Below are 12697 nucleotides of genomic sequence, written 5' to 3'. Positions count from 1 at the left end.
GGCTGCCAGACGGTCCCTTCTGCCTCCCCAGGGGCGTCCCGCTGCGCAGTTGGCTGGGAGCTGCCGAACAGAGGGCCAGGAGCGAGGCAGGGCAGCCGCAGTGAGCCAGGGGCCCGGCTCTGCCAGGCGAGGCAAATATTTACAAGCAAGGCCTTTCCTTCTGCTTGGCAGGCTGAGGGCTTTAAATATTGATTTTTCAAACCGGAGATTCTAATTGAGGGACCCATTTAGGCTGAAGGAATGAAGGCTTGGGGGACCAGGGTGCCCGCAGGGCCAGCCCCAGGCCTCTCACCTGGCTGACGTGCCTCCGGGTCTGGGCTGCCTCCCAGGAGTGGGGCTCTTCACCCAGAGAGGCTTCTTATTCCATCTGCTGTGGGTCTCAGAAAACATGAGGCTCTGCGTGGCTGAGTCAAGAGGCCAGACACAGAGTTTTTAAGGCAGAGGCCAGAGTCCCTGTGGCCAAGCCCCTGCTTTGTGCCAGACACAGGGTATCAGGCTCCTTACCACCTGTGCCTTGCTGAATTTGGGAATAGCTGCTTGAGGTGGGTACTATTTGCATCTCTGTTTGACAGAGGAGAACTGAGGTTCTCAGGGTGGGGACTATCTCTGACATACAGACTGGTCTATGATGTGCCCATCACTGTGGAGGGAGTTGAACCAAACAATTTCACGAGCAGTGGACATGGGCACCAAGGACTCTGGGATCTGCATGCAGGGATTGGTTATGGCTTTCTCTGGGATGGGAAAAATTTCTCGGAGGAGTTGACTGTGGGTCTGGGCCTCCACACAGGAGTTGGGAGTTTGCCCAGGAAAAGGAGGATTTCAGGAGGGAATAACTCAGGCCACGGTGTGCTGGGGGACACTTGCAGGGAGGAATGGCATGTTTTGGCTATAGCAGGGGGGTTTGGAGGAGGCACAAGGGATGGGGCTGTAAGGAGGGGTGGGGTGTGACTGTGATTCAGCAGGTAGGGGGTTCCAGGAAACAGTTTTAGCTTGGGAGGGCCAACCCGTGGAGATGGGCATTTTCGAAAGCTCTCTCTACCTGCAGCTGAACGGAGGTGAGAACGGTGTGCCCTGGGGGGGGAAACCTTCTTCATAATTTGCACTTGTAGTTAGGCTGATTTTTTATTTGCCTGGTTTATGATGGGTGAAAAACAAGAACTTACAAAGGGGTCTTCCTCCTACAAAAGCTTCCTTTGCCCTGGGCCTCTCCCCTTTGCTGCTTGAAAGAGTGTCACGGGAGTGGGGTGGGCTTTAGTCTAAGAGAGCAACTGCCCTCCATCCTTGATTGAGTGGCAAGGTGTCTGCACAGGAGTGAGGGTATGACTAAGAGCTGTGTCATGCAAGTCCCTTCGCAGCCTGCATGCTAGGAACTCACCCTGCATGGAGTGAGAATCACCTCCCTTGGCCAGTGGTTTGGGTCCCCAGGGTTTGGGGATCATGGGTGAGAGATGGACTGTGCACTCCCTCCCTAGGTGCATCTGGCTGAGTGCACTTTTACATAGAGCTTGTGTTTATTGAGCATTTAGTAGGTGCCGGGCGCTGGTTATACCCTTTGTGTGTCTTGCTAACTCATTTAATCCTTCTGGCAATGGAATGAGGCCGGAGCTATTGTCACTCCCATTTTACAGAGGAGAAAATCAAGGCCCAGAGAAGCTACCTCAGCCTTCCAAGTAGCTGGAAAGCTAGTAAGTGGCAGAACTGGGGTTCAAACCCAGGCCAATGGACCTCCTGGAGCATCTTTTCTGTATTGTCTCTCATTCTTCTTACCTCTCTGACTGGAAGTAAAGGACTATGCTGTTTGGGGCCAGATACCCCGGATCAGCTTCCTGCCTGGGTGACATCAATAGCCGTGTGACCTCTCTGGGCCTCATTTTGCTTGGGGGTGGTCAGACTCTCCTTGCCTTGCCTCCATTGTTTTAAGGCTCTGTTGAGATTGAGGAAATAATGAAGTTTTGTAAACTATAAAGTGCTGTGTAAGCCAGATGCGATGGCTCACTCTTGCAATCCCAGCACTTTGAGAGACTGAGGCAAGAGGATTGTCTGAGTCCAGGAGTTCAAGATCAGCCTGGGCAATATGGTAAGACCTTGTCTCAAAACAAAAAAACAAAAAAAAACGAAAAACCAGCTAGGCGTGGTGGCACACGCCTGTAGTTCTAGCTACTTGGAAGACTGAGGTGGAAGGATTGCCTGATCCAAACAGGTCAAGACTGCAGTAACTGTGACCGTGCCACTGCACTCCAACCTGGGAGAGAGTGAGACGCCGACTCAAAAAAAAGTGCTATGTAAATGTTATTATTGGCCCCATGAATTTGCATTTGCCAGGTTAGGGTTCCCCTGGCTAGGGGTAAGGGTATCGGATGGTTCCACAGGAAAAGGACATTGGACCTGAACATTGAATTTGAGTTGGCAGGGAAGGTGACAGGACAGCATGGGTGTGACAGACAGCCTGTGGGGTTTCTGAGAAATGTTGACATGTGATCTCAGCTATCGACAGCTCCCCTGCCCGATTCGTGAAGAGAAAAAAGACTGGAAGGAAATATTCCCTCATCCATTTACTATACCTCACCGACAGCCAGATGGGTGCCTGGCGTGTCCCAGGCCCTGGGGTGACAGTGAGGATGTGAAGTCCTGCTCAGCCTGGTGATGGGGAACCAGTGGTGATCCAGAGGTAATAAGAGAACCTTTAGAGAGCGTGACAGGGTCTGCAAAGGACCGACCCCAGGGATGTGTGGTGATGGCTGTTGAGCTGGGTGGGCATGGAGGGCCTCCCTGAGGAATTAGCACTGAGCTAGGCCTGAGGGTGAGGATGAGACAACCTCATACAGATCTAGGTGTGGTGGCGGCAGAGGGAGAGTTGAGGGAGGAGAGTGTGAGCAGGAGGGCAGGCGCTGGGCTGTGGGCCAGGGCCAGGGGTATGGGGCTGATTCTAAGTGCAAGAGGACACACTTTGGAAATATTTTCCGAAGGCCGTTATGGATTGTAGAGTCAGAGTAGACGCGGCGAGGTCAAAGACTCCAGAATGTTCCAGAACTGATGTCTGGGTGGTGGGATCAGATCCCCCCCACACTGATTTTCCATGAGGAGGGATATGTATTGTTCTCAAATATTGGTCTCCAATAAAGGCAGTGCTCATTGTGTGTCTGTGGTAAAGTGTGTCCCGGGAGGCGAGTGGGGGTAGCGCTGGCTTGGGGTCAATCCTGGCATCATCCGGTCACCTAGAAGGTCCCATGAGCCCCTTCCCCAGGTTGGCGAGACCTGCACTTTCCCTCTCCCCCCCACTGGCCCAGCCCCTTCTCCCAGATCAGACAGTTACAGATTTGAAATTCACAACCTGCTTTTTCCCGTTCATTGATCTTATGGAAAGCATTTAAAATCATATTCCAAGGGCCACCTCCAAAGGAGATTTTAAAAATTAATAAAGACCCACCACATGTAAGACAAGATTAGGCACGTAACCGGGACTATGCGTGACTGGATTCCCGCAGACTCTAAGCTGCTGTCAGGCTTGTCGCTCGCGGCTGGGCTGTGAGTGGTGCCCGTGCTTTGGCCGTTTACAGGCTTCCGTCCTGGTCTGTGTTCATTGCAGGGGGCTGGGTTGGGATGACTGGGCCCCTCCGAGCCGACCCTCTTTCCCTTTGGCCATTAATACCCCAAATATATTCGTGAAATACAGATGCCAGCTTGATTTGTCAGTATCAAGGAAGCAGCTAAAACTTGCTGAGGACATGTTCTCCAGCTATAAAGAGTGAAAGGAAAAGCGAAACTTGCTGAAAATGGCAAATATGCTGGTAGTCCCTTACTCCTCCACAGCTAACGACATGATGGCCAGCCGGTCACCGGGAGCTCACAGCCAGAGGGTTCAGTGCTGGTGCCGGGAGGCCAAGCAGATCTGATTTCATGCCTGCTTCCTCCTTGTCTTTGCTCTGTGACCTTAGCCTGGTCTCTCAACCTCTCTGTGCCTCATCAGTAAAATGGGGGATAATTACTTACCCCATGGAGTTATTGGGAGGACTGAAGAATAATGTTCCCATACCGCATTTAGTGCCGTTCGGGGAGTCCTGGGGAAGTGGCAACTGTCATGGTGCAAAGCTTGCCTCTCCCAGATCTTGGCCCCCCACACAACAGACAGACCTACCACCTGACTTCAGCATTAGCAGCACTGTTTTCTTGTGGCCACCCTGCGTCTGCACCGGTAGAACAAGCTTCCATCCTGGGTCTGTGCTCAGACTCTGCTACTTAGCCCTCAGCGTTGCTCCCTATGTAGCCTCCACTGGGCAGAATTGCTCTCCCCCCTCTCTGTATACCTAGAACTACCGGTCCAGGCCTTGGAGGTGGCCCTCACCTCGAGGCAGCAAGTGGTCTGCCTCCCACCTAGACCATCAACCCCGGGAGGGCAGGGTTGGCGCCTCATGCCCAGTGCCAGCCAGTCATCAGCCTGGGGGCCCTGGACAGAGGTGTACTGACCCGCACTTATGCACAGCGACTGTGAGCCGGTCACTGTGTCCCCAGCAGGGCAGGGCATGGGCTGAATGCCGCCGGGAGGCACACCAGTAAGTGGGACCTTCAAGGAGGGCAGGGCTGTGACACAGACCAGTATGGGCCATTGCTGACTTGGGCAGCCATCTGAGACAGGGGACGTAGGCTGAGTTGAAGTCTCAAGGACAGGGCTAGGAGCTGGGGCCAGTAGGTGACTGGACCTGATCAAGGGGGTCAGATGTGCTGGGTGGGTGTGCAGGCCCCCCCACCCCCGGCCCTTGGAGGCCAGGGATGCTGAGCACCCAGCAGCACGGTCCCAGGATGCCAGCTGCAAAGGTGGCGACTGACCCCGAGGCCCTGACACCACCCACGTCTTCCCCAAGGCAAGAACGCCAGTCCTGTGTTCTGCTATCTCTGAGTGACAGCTGTGCCCACCAGAACTGTCACTTCATGAGCTGGGATCTGCAAGATGCCAGGAAGCACCCTCTCTGTGACTGGCAGGTGCCAGGCTGGCCTCCTCCCCCCTCCCCCCTCCCCCAGGCACTGGGAGCCTGCAGCTTCCACAGCCCTCACTGCCATCCCCCAGCCCCTGCAGCCCGTGGACCCTGCACTGCCCTCAGGAGGGGCCGCTCAGAGGCTGAAGGTGGCTCTGTACTTGCCCACCTTGCCTTCGAACCTGATGCTAGATGTCGGCTCGCCTGTGGTGGCTTCTCCCTCCCCAGCCTCTATCCCGCCTCCTCCTCTGAGCTCCTTCTCCATCTCCTTCTTTTGTTCCTCATTTTCCTCCTGCCCACTGAAGGGGGCTCCTCCCAGGGTTCATTTTTGGGCCTCTCAGCCACCTTCTTTCCAGATCTTTCCAGGCAATATTCACTCAGATGCCCCAGTTCTTGCTCCACCCAGACCTGCAGAACGCCGCCATCTCTCCCCACAGCCCAGAACTCCCCTTGAGATCCAGCCAGAGTGTTCAGTCTTCTTACAAAACACCTCCTCCTGGGTGTCTGCCAGGATTTCAGACCCATTCTGTCCCAAATGGAACTCCCAAGCCTCTGTCCCATCTCCAGGGGGTCTGTAGTAAGATGCAGAGCTTCAGGGTAGCATTTGGGGCCCTCCAACTAGAGCTCCTGTACCCCGTTTTCTTCCCTCTGAGGCTGATGCCATCTATTCTTATTCTGGCCCTGCTGTTGTCTGTCCTGCCTGCCATCCTCTCCGCCTTCTTATGCCACCCCCTGAGGCGCCGTGGAGTGACCTGCTGGGCTCCCCTTCAGCCTGCAGGATCCTGTGATCCCCTTCACGGCCATGACCACATCCCGGTTAGCAGGAGTTCTCAAAATCCAGCCCAGCCTGGCACCAGGGGGTGCCCGGTGAGTGTTTGTTGAATAAAGTGTGGTGCAGTCTGTAAAGCACACGATGAACCAGCTAATTAAGTGGCACTACCCCTAGCAGAATCAGGCAGGGAGGAAGAGGAGGGCTGGGAATGGAGTATTTGGAAGTTATAATTAACTTTGTACTGGCATCCTACCACAATGCGATACAGAAGACAATATGAAAGGGGTCCAAGGATTTCGTCAAATAGAGCGAGGTCTTTTGCAAGTAAACCCTTAATTAAAATCTGTGCAGGAGGAAGGGAGAGAAAAGAAAGTGGAGGATTCATTTCAAGGCAGTTTCTTTAGTTCCTGCCTCATTTGCCGCCATGTGGAAGACCGTGGGCCGTGGGGGTTTGACTAGACACGGGCTGCATGCGGTCGTTTCGTCTCTTTGTGATTCAATTCAAGGGCGCCCGCTGCTGGGTGGAACGGGCACCTTCTCTGTCCAGGCCTCCAGGTGGAGATCAGGGGCTCAGGAAGGGGCAGGTGAGGCCTCGGCCTCCCTTCCCTTGCAGGAGCAGGGGCAGCTCACAGGCACAGACATTTTGATTGTGGGGAACAGTTTTTCAGATGCTCTCCTGCCTCCTCTCTTCTCTAGGCAGGGTTCTGCCTTGGTCTCATTTCCTTGGGGTATTTTTTCCTTCCCTTCTTCCACCTTCCTACCCACAAACAGGACATGTGTGTCCCCCTCTTTTTGCCAAGCACTTCTAATCCGTGGGTCTGGCCTTACTTTCTCACTATCCTCACATGGGCCCCATGAGATCTTGCCACCCTTCTGACTGCTGCAGAATGTTCCCAGTGGGCATCACACCATCCACAGGGGTCAGTCCCCTCCCTACTGGGACTGCTCTGGGGCACACCCCAGGCAAGGGTTTCCCTAGGTGTCACCAGCTGCTTTCCAAGGTGGGGAGCCATTCAACTCGCCTGCCCTGTGGGTGGGGCCGGAGTTTTTTGGGAACGGCCGCAAGAGCCAGGGGTGCCAGCAGCTTTAGGCTCCGGGGGTGAGAGGTCTGACAGGTCTCACGCTGGCCATGTCAGGACTTGACATCTCTCTCCGGTACAGGGCGTGTGACTCTTGGGGTCAGGGGACTTGGGGACACTTCTGTCCCTCACCAGCCAACTGACCTCCTTTCTCCCCTGCCAAGTGTCCACTCCAATTGGATGAGACCACATATGGACTGTGTGTTAGCCCAGCCCCCTCCATGTGCTCAAGGCCCTGTAGGCCCACTGCCTTCTGGTGTCAGAGCCCCGGTGTGGGTTGGCAGGGGTTCGCCTCTTCCAGGCTGTGACTGCTGCAGGGGGGAGGGGGGTGGTCTGCCCTCATCTCAGTCAACATGAGTCTTGGGGAGCCTACCACATCCACTGGTTTGGTGCTGGAGACTCAGTGATGATGGCACAGAAGTGGAAGTGTCCCTGCCCTCATGGGCCCAAGGACGAATGCGGTGACAGGTGGTAAACAGTAAGCAAAGTAAATAGACAACATCATTTTAGGTGATCGATCAATGAATCAGATCAATGGACAGGGTGAGGTGATAGTGACTGGGGTGGAAGGTTTCCTCATATAAGCCTGGCAGGGAGGACAGGGAGTGAGACCTGGGTCTGCTGACTGTCAGGGCCTCCCAGGCTAAAGCGAAGGACAAGGTCTGGTTCTGGGTTTTGAAAGACCCTTCTGACTTCTGAGTGGAGCATGACTGCAACAGGCAGGAGAGAACGCTGGGGCACCAGAGGAGGTTGGTGCAGGTGTTGGCGAGAGGCCAGGATAGCTTGGGCTGGACCTGGAGGTGGCTCAGGGACTGGGTGCAGTAGGGGATTGACCCTGGTTTCGAGGTGAAATCAACAGGATTTGCTGATGGGAGGTGTGGGGTGCGGGGTGAGGGAGGTGGTATCCACGGGGCCCAGCTGCCTGGCACTACATGGGCATTCAACAATATTTGTTAAGGGACGGGAAAAGAAAAGGCAAGTTTTGTGATGTGGCCACTTCAATAAAAAAAAATCCAACCAGGCCAGGTGCAGTGACTCATGCCTTTAATCCCAGCACTTCAGGAGGCTGAACCAGGAGTTCAAGACCAGTGTAGGCAACATAGTGAGACCTCATCTCTACAAAAAATAAAAAAATTAGCTGGATGTGATGACTCACACCTGCAGTCCCAGCTACTCAGGAGGCTGAGGCAGAAGGATCTCCTGAGCTCAGGAGGTTGAGGCGGCTGAGAGCTGTGATTATGCCACTGCACTCTAGTCTGGGCAACACAGTGAGACCCTGACTTTAAAAAAAAATACAACTTTTTTTTTTTAAAGAGCTAACAGTATTCCATGCTGAATGTGTATAGTAGACTTAAAATGGGTTCCAGCTCCTTTGCTCATTAGTGGGACACAGTGGCCTGTTGCTGACATTTTCAGAAACATGTCACTATTCTTGCAAAGTCTTAAGATTGAATATCTAAAAAAAATATGTATTTTTTAAACCCCGGGGGCCTCATGTCATCTCTGGCACTCTCTGATCGGAAGTCAGTGAGTGTCAAGGGATTTTGGCTAATGTGGCTGGAGAAACAGCATGGCCATCTAGGGAGCCGGAGACATGCTCAGATATAAGATGGACGAATTCGGCAGCAGAGGTTGGGTATTCATTTAAACAATCAATTTTCTATATTCTTCATCAAAAACATTCTTCACAAAGCCAAATCGTGATTTAGGGGCTAAAAGGAAGGAAATTAACTTCTAATAAAGATGAAAAAATCTAGAACTAAGTTGTAGTCGAGTGATTTTGGCCAGCTGTAATTACAGTATTTTCATGTTAATGTATAAACCCCTTGAAAGGTGTGCTTAAGTGCTAATTATCTATTTACAACAGAATAACTTTGGAAATGAAATGAGACCCATTGGGGTGTGTGTGTGTGTGTGTGTGTGTGTGTGTGTGTTTCAAACATGTTCTGCAGTGGTGTTTTATTTTCTTTTTTCTAAGACCATCATTCTAAATATCTCTGCTTTAAATTAAAACACTTTTAAAAACTGCGTAAGCAAGATAGAGATGCATTTTCTCTGAAAGACTTTATTTTGTGTATTTTGTTGTTCAGTTGGGCTTTTTGCCTGCTTATTTGTATTCTGTGTCAAAGGGTTTGAGATGGTTTATAAAAATAACAAGAATAGCAAAATCGGTAGAATATTGATAATTTAGAAGCCAGAGTTAAAAAAAAATTAGAGCAGTTCAGAGGGAGGGCCCAGAATTTTAACATGATTAAAATCCAGATATCCAGAGCTACTTGGACATTATGAATGGGAAACTGGGGTTTGAGCTTCCTGGGAGCCAAAGTGAAAAGGGATAATGCATTTGGCTAATGGCTCTGATTGTTGGGAGATGTTCCAGCTCCTCTGATTGGTCTGTCGCCTGTGGTGTCTTTGACATTCATCTCATTCAGCGGTGGGTACCTTGAAGGACTGGACCTGTGTCCTTGTTATTTCTGGGCTAGAAGGACCTTGGTTTTTTATGTGAATAATATCAACGAATATTTGTTCAGTGTCTCCTAGTATATAAAGCATGTCCATGTCTGTCATTCATTTTGTGTTTTTTCTCCCCCCACCCCCACCTTCTGTTGGATTGATTGAAGTTCCTTTTTTTCCCCTCTACTGGTTTGGAAATTCTACATTCTCTTTTGATAGTTACTCATACATTTTTAATATGCATATCTGACTTAACACAGTCTAAAATTAATCAACATCTCCGTTCTTTCCCAAAGGACCCTGGATCGCACCTACCCTGTTCCCCTTGCTACCGTCTTGTATGTATCTTTGCTGTCGGGTGTTCACTCCTCACTTGTTGTTAATCCTGCCTCAAAGTAGTTATCATCAACCTTTGTTTTCCAGGTTGCACTTTTATTTACGCCGCGAATATTTACTGAGCACCTTTTATGTGCTGGGCATGATTCTAGGCACTGGGGATGCAGCAATGAACAAAAAATAAGTCTCTGCTTTTCTGGGGTAGAGGAGAAGACAGGCTGTGGACCAACAGCCAAAATATGGAGGGGCTAGACTAGGGGGACAGAGAGGGATAGGGCAGCAGGGCCCTCTGCTGAGGTGAAGTTTGAGCAGATAGTTGAGTGGAGGGTGTCAGCCATGCCCGTCCTAGGCAGGAGCAGCAGCTCCGAGTTGGGAGTGTTTGTGGCATCTGTGAGGACCAGCAAGGAGTGTCTAAGGGAACAAGTGGGAGAAACAGAGGCCTGATGGGGGATAGGAGCAAGCGGGGGAGCTTGGGGGCTTCTTGCAGGAGGTGGCACAGGGGGCGGACCTGGGCGGACCTGGGTGTTTGGGAAGTGTTTGGACAGGTGAGGGGCTGGAAGAGCACAGAACTTCCATCTCAAGGGGGCAGGGTAACCAAGGGTTCGAGGCTGGAACTGCTACTTGCCATTGGTTTACAATCATTCATTCATTCAACAAACATCTGTGGAGTGCCTACCTTGTTTTTCACCCTGTGCTAGATGCTGGGGATACAGTGGGCAGCAGAGCCACCAAGACTCCCACTTGAGAGAGATGAACAAGAAAACGCCAGGACACAATGGAGACAGAACAGGGTGCAGGGGTAGTCTGGGACTAAGTTAGAGCATGCAGGTTTAACTCATGGCTCACCTGCCTCCCGGGAGTGAGACTGAGGGCAGGTGACTTTCCTGGACAATGGAGGCCGGCGACGTCTTCCTCCCAGACTGACAGGATGTGTTCCCAGCCTGTGGTCTGAGGCTCTGCTGAGTTCCCCATGAACCTTCCTCTTCACTCTCAAGTGCATCTTCTCTCTAGCTCTGGTTCAAGGCTGTGGAACCGTCAGGAGGAATAGCTGGTTGGTAGTTCAGGAACTGGGGAAAGCAAGCTTTTCTTGCTGATATGCAGCTTTTCTTTTTTCACAGACGTGGAGAGATGTGTTTGGATAGGAAATAAGCCTGTGGGTTTTAAAAAATGTATCTTCTTACTGGATTTTATTCCAAAACAGGAATAATCAACAAGCCAGAAAATCCTGGCCAGCACAGAATTAAAATATTCTGTCCCTGTGTGCACACAGACTTCTGAAATGTCTGGAAGATTCCATCATTTTCCTATCTGTACCATCTTCCCCTGACCACTTCTTGCACCTGGACTCAGCATAAACTTTGTCAGAAGCCCTGTGGCTAGTTTGGTTTGGACTGTGTGATCACCACTTGGAGTGGCAACCCGAGCTGCCCCATTTCGAGAGGTGTCTATTCCCCCGCCCCTCCCTCACCCAATCCTCACAAATAGCCCTTCTCAGACGTTAGTGCCTGAGAGTCCCCTGGGGAGGGAGATCTTGTGAAAGTGCATGTGAGATTTTATTTTATTTTTTATTTATTTTTATTTATTTTTTTGAGTTGGAGTCTAACTCTGTCATCCAGACTGGAGTGCAGTGGCCGCTCCCGGCCACTGCAGCCTCGACCTGCTGGGCTCCGGCGACCCTTCCACCTCAGCCTTCCAAGTAGCCGGAACTACAGGCGTGCGCCACCATGCCCAGCTGATTTTTTGATTTATTGTAGAGATGAGGTCTCGCTGCCCAGGCAGGTCTCAAACCCGCGGGCTCAGTCAATCCACTCACCTCAGCCTCCCAAAGGCGCGGGATTACAGGCTGAGCCACCAAGCCCGGCTAATTTTATTTTTTTAAAGTTAAAAAAATTTTGTTTTAATACCTAAGATGTCCTTTTTAATGTGGAAACTACCTTTGTCTATCCAGAAAATCCCTGACTGCCTCCTATTCTAAGCCTCTCTTCCCCTTTTAAAAGCAAATACCTCCTTTCCAAGACAGTTTTGGTATCTATGGTCAGGAGTAAGCTTTATAGCATTAGGATCAACTAAACAAAGTCCTGCTTAAGCTGCTGATGGGCTACAGGAATTTTTGACATCCTATTTTTCGTATCCCTTAGGCAGGTCTCTGGAGGGCATGAAATTCTGCATTTCTGCAGAGCTCCCTGGGGATGCCCCTTGGGCTCTTCTGAGGACTCTTTTGGGGACCACACTTTGAATAGCAGGGCCCTCCACCAGCCCTGTCCAAAAGAACTTTCCGGGATGGTGGGAATGCTCTATCCCTGCACTGCCAAGTATGGTAGCTACTTGCCTCATGTGGATATTGGGCACCGGAAGTGCCGTGAATGTGACTGAGAAACTGACTCTTGTATTTTATTTCATTGCAATTAATTTGAAAATAAGTAGCCACAAGGAGTTCATGGCTGCCACACTGAACAACACAGCTGGACAGCTTTTGGAGGTGTCTGCTGTTACTGTCTCGACTTTACAGACGAGGAGCCTAAGCCCAGAGAGGTGAAGCACTTGCCTGCCATCGTCCAACAAAGAAAGATGGAGTCGGCATTCTAACCCAAGGTCTATTGTCTTTTCAAAGTTAAAAATTAGAAAAGAAACCCCGAAAGTGTCTTTTTTAATGTGGGAGCTACCTTTGCATATCCAGTATATCCATCCAGAAAATCTCCCACAGTCTCCCACCCCAAACCTCCCCTCCACCTTTTAAAAGCAAATACCTCCTTTCCGGGACAGTTTTGGCATTTATGGTTGGGAATAATAATCAACTAAACAAAGTCCTGTTTAAGGTGCTAATGGGAGAGAGGGACTTCCAACATCCTACATTTTCATATTCAAAAAACATGTCATATCCATGTCTATCATAGGAGGGCTTAATGGCAATAATGACTTCTGGATAGCACTTTACAGCTTATAGGCACTTTCATGCTGTTTTCTCACTTCTCCCTTGCAACAGACAGCCTGGGTCCTGAACATTGTTGTGCCCACTTTACAGATGAGGCTACTGAGGCCCAATGCAGGGACGTGGTTTCCTGAAGGTCTCCAGGGCAGGGAGC

General features: G+C 51.0%; 1 protein-coding gene across 2 annotated transcripts in view; it reads left to right on the top strand.

The window, feature by feature from the left end:
- MPPED1 (metallophosphoesterase domain containing 1) overlaps positions 1 to 12697 on the top strand; it is an 80372-nt gene that overhangs the window by 19497 nt on the left and 48178 nt on the right. The window lies entirely within an intron of this gene.

The sequence above is a fragment of the Carlito syrichta genome, unplaced genomic scaffold, assembly GCF_000164805.1.
Source record: "Carlito syrichta isolate Samal-C Ts95f unplaced genomic scaffold, Tarsius_syrichta-2.0.1 Scaffold59675, whole genome shotgun sequence".
Taxonomy (NCBI): Eukaryota; Metazoa; Chordata; class Mammalia; order Primates; family Tarsiidae; genus Carlito; species Carlito syrichta.
The sequence above is the reverse complement of the archived record's forward strand: the minus strand, read 5'-3'. Positions and strand labels throughout refer to the sequence as shown.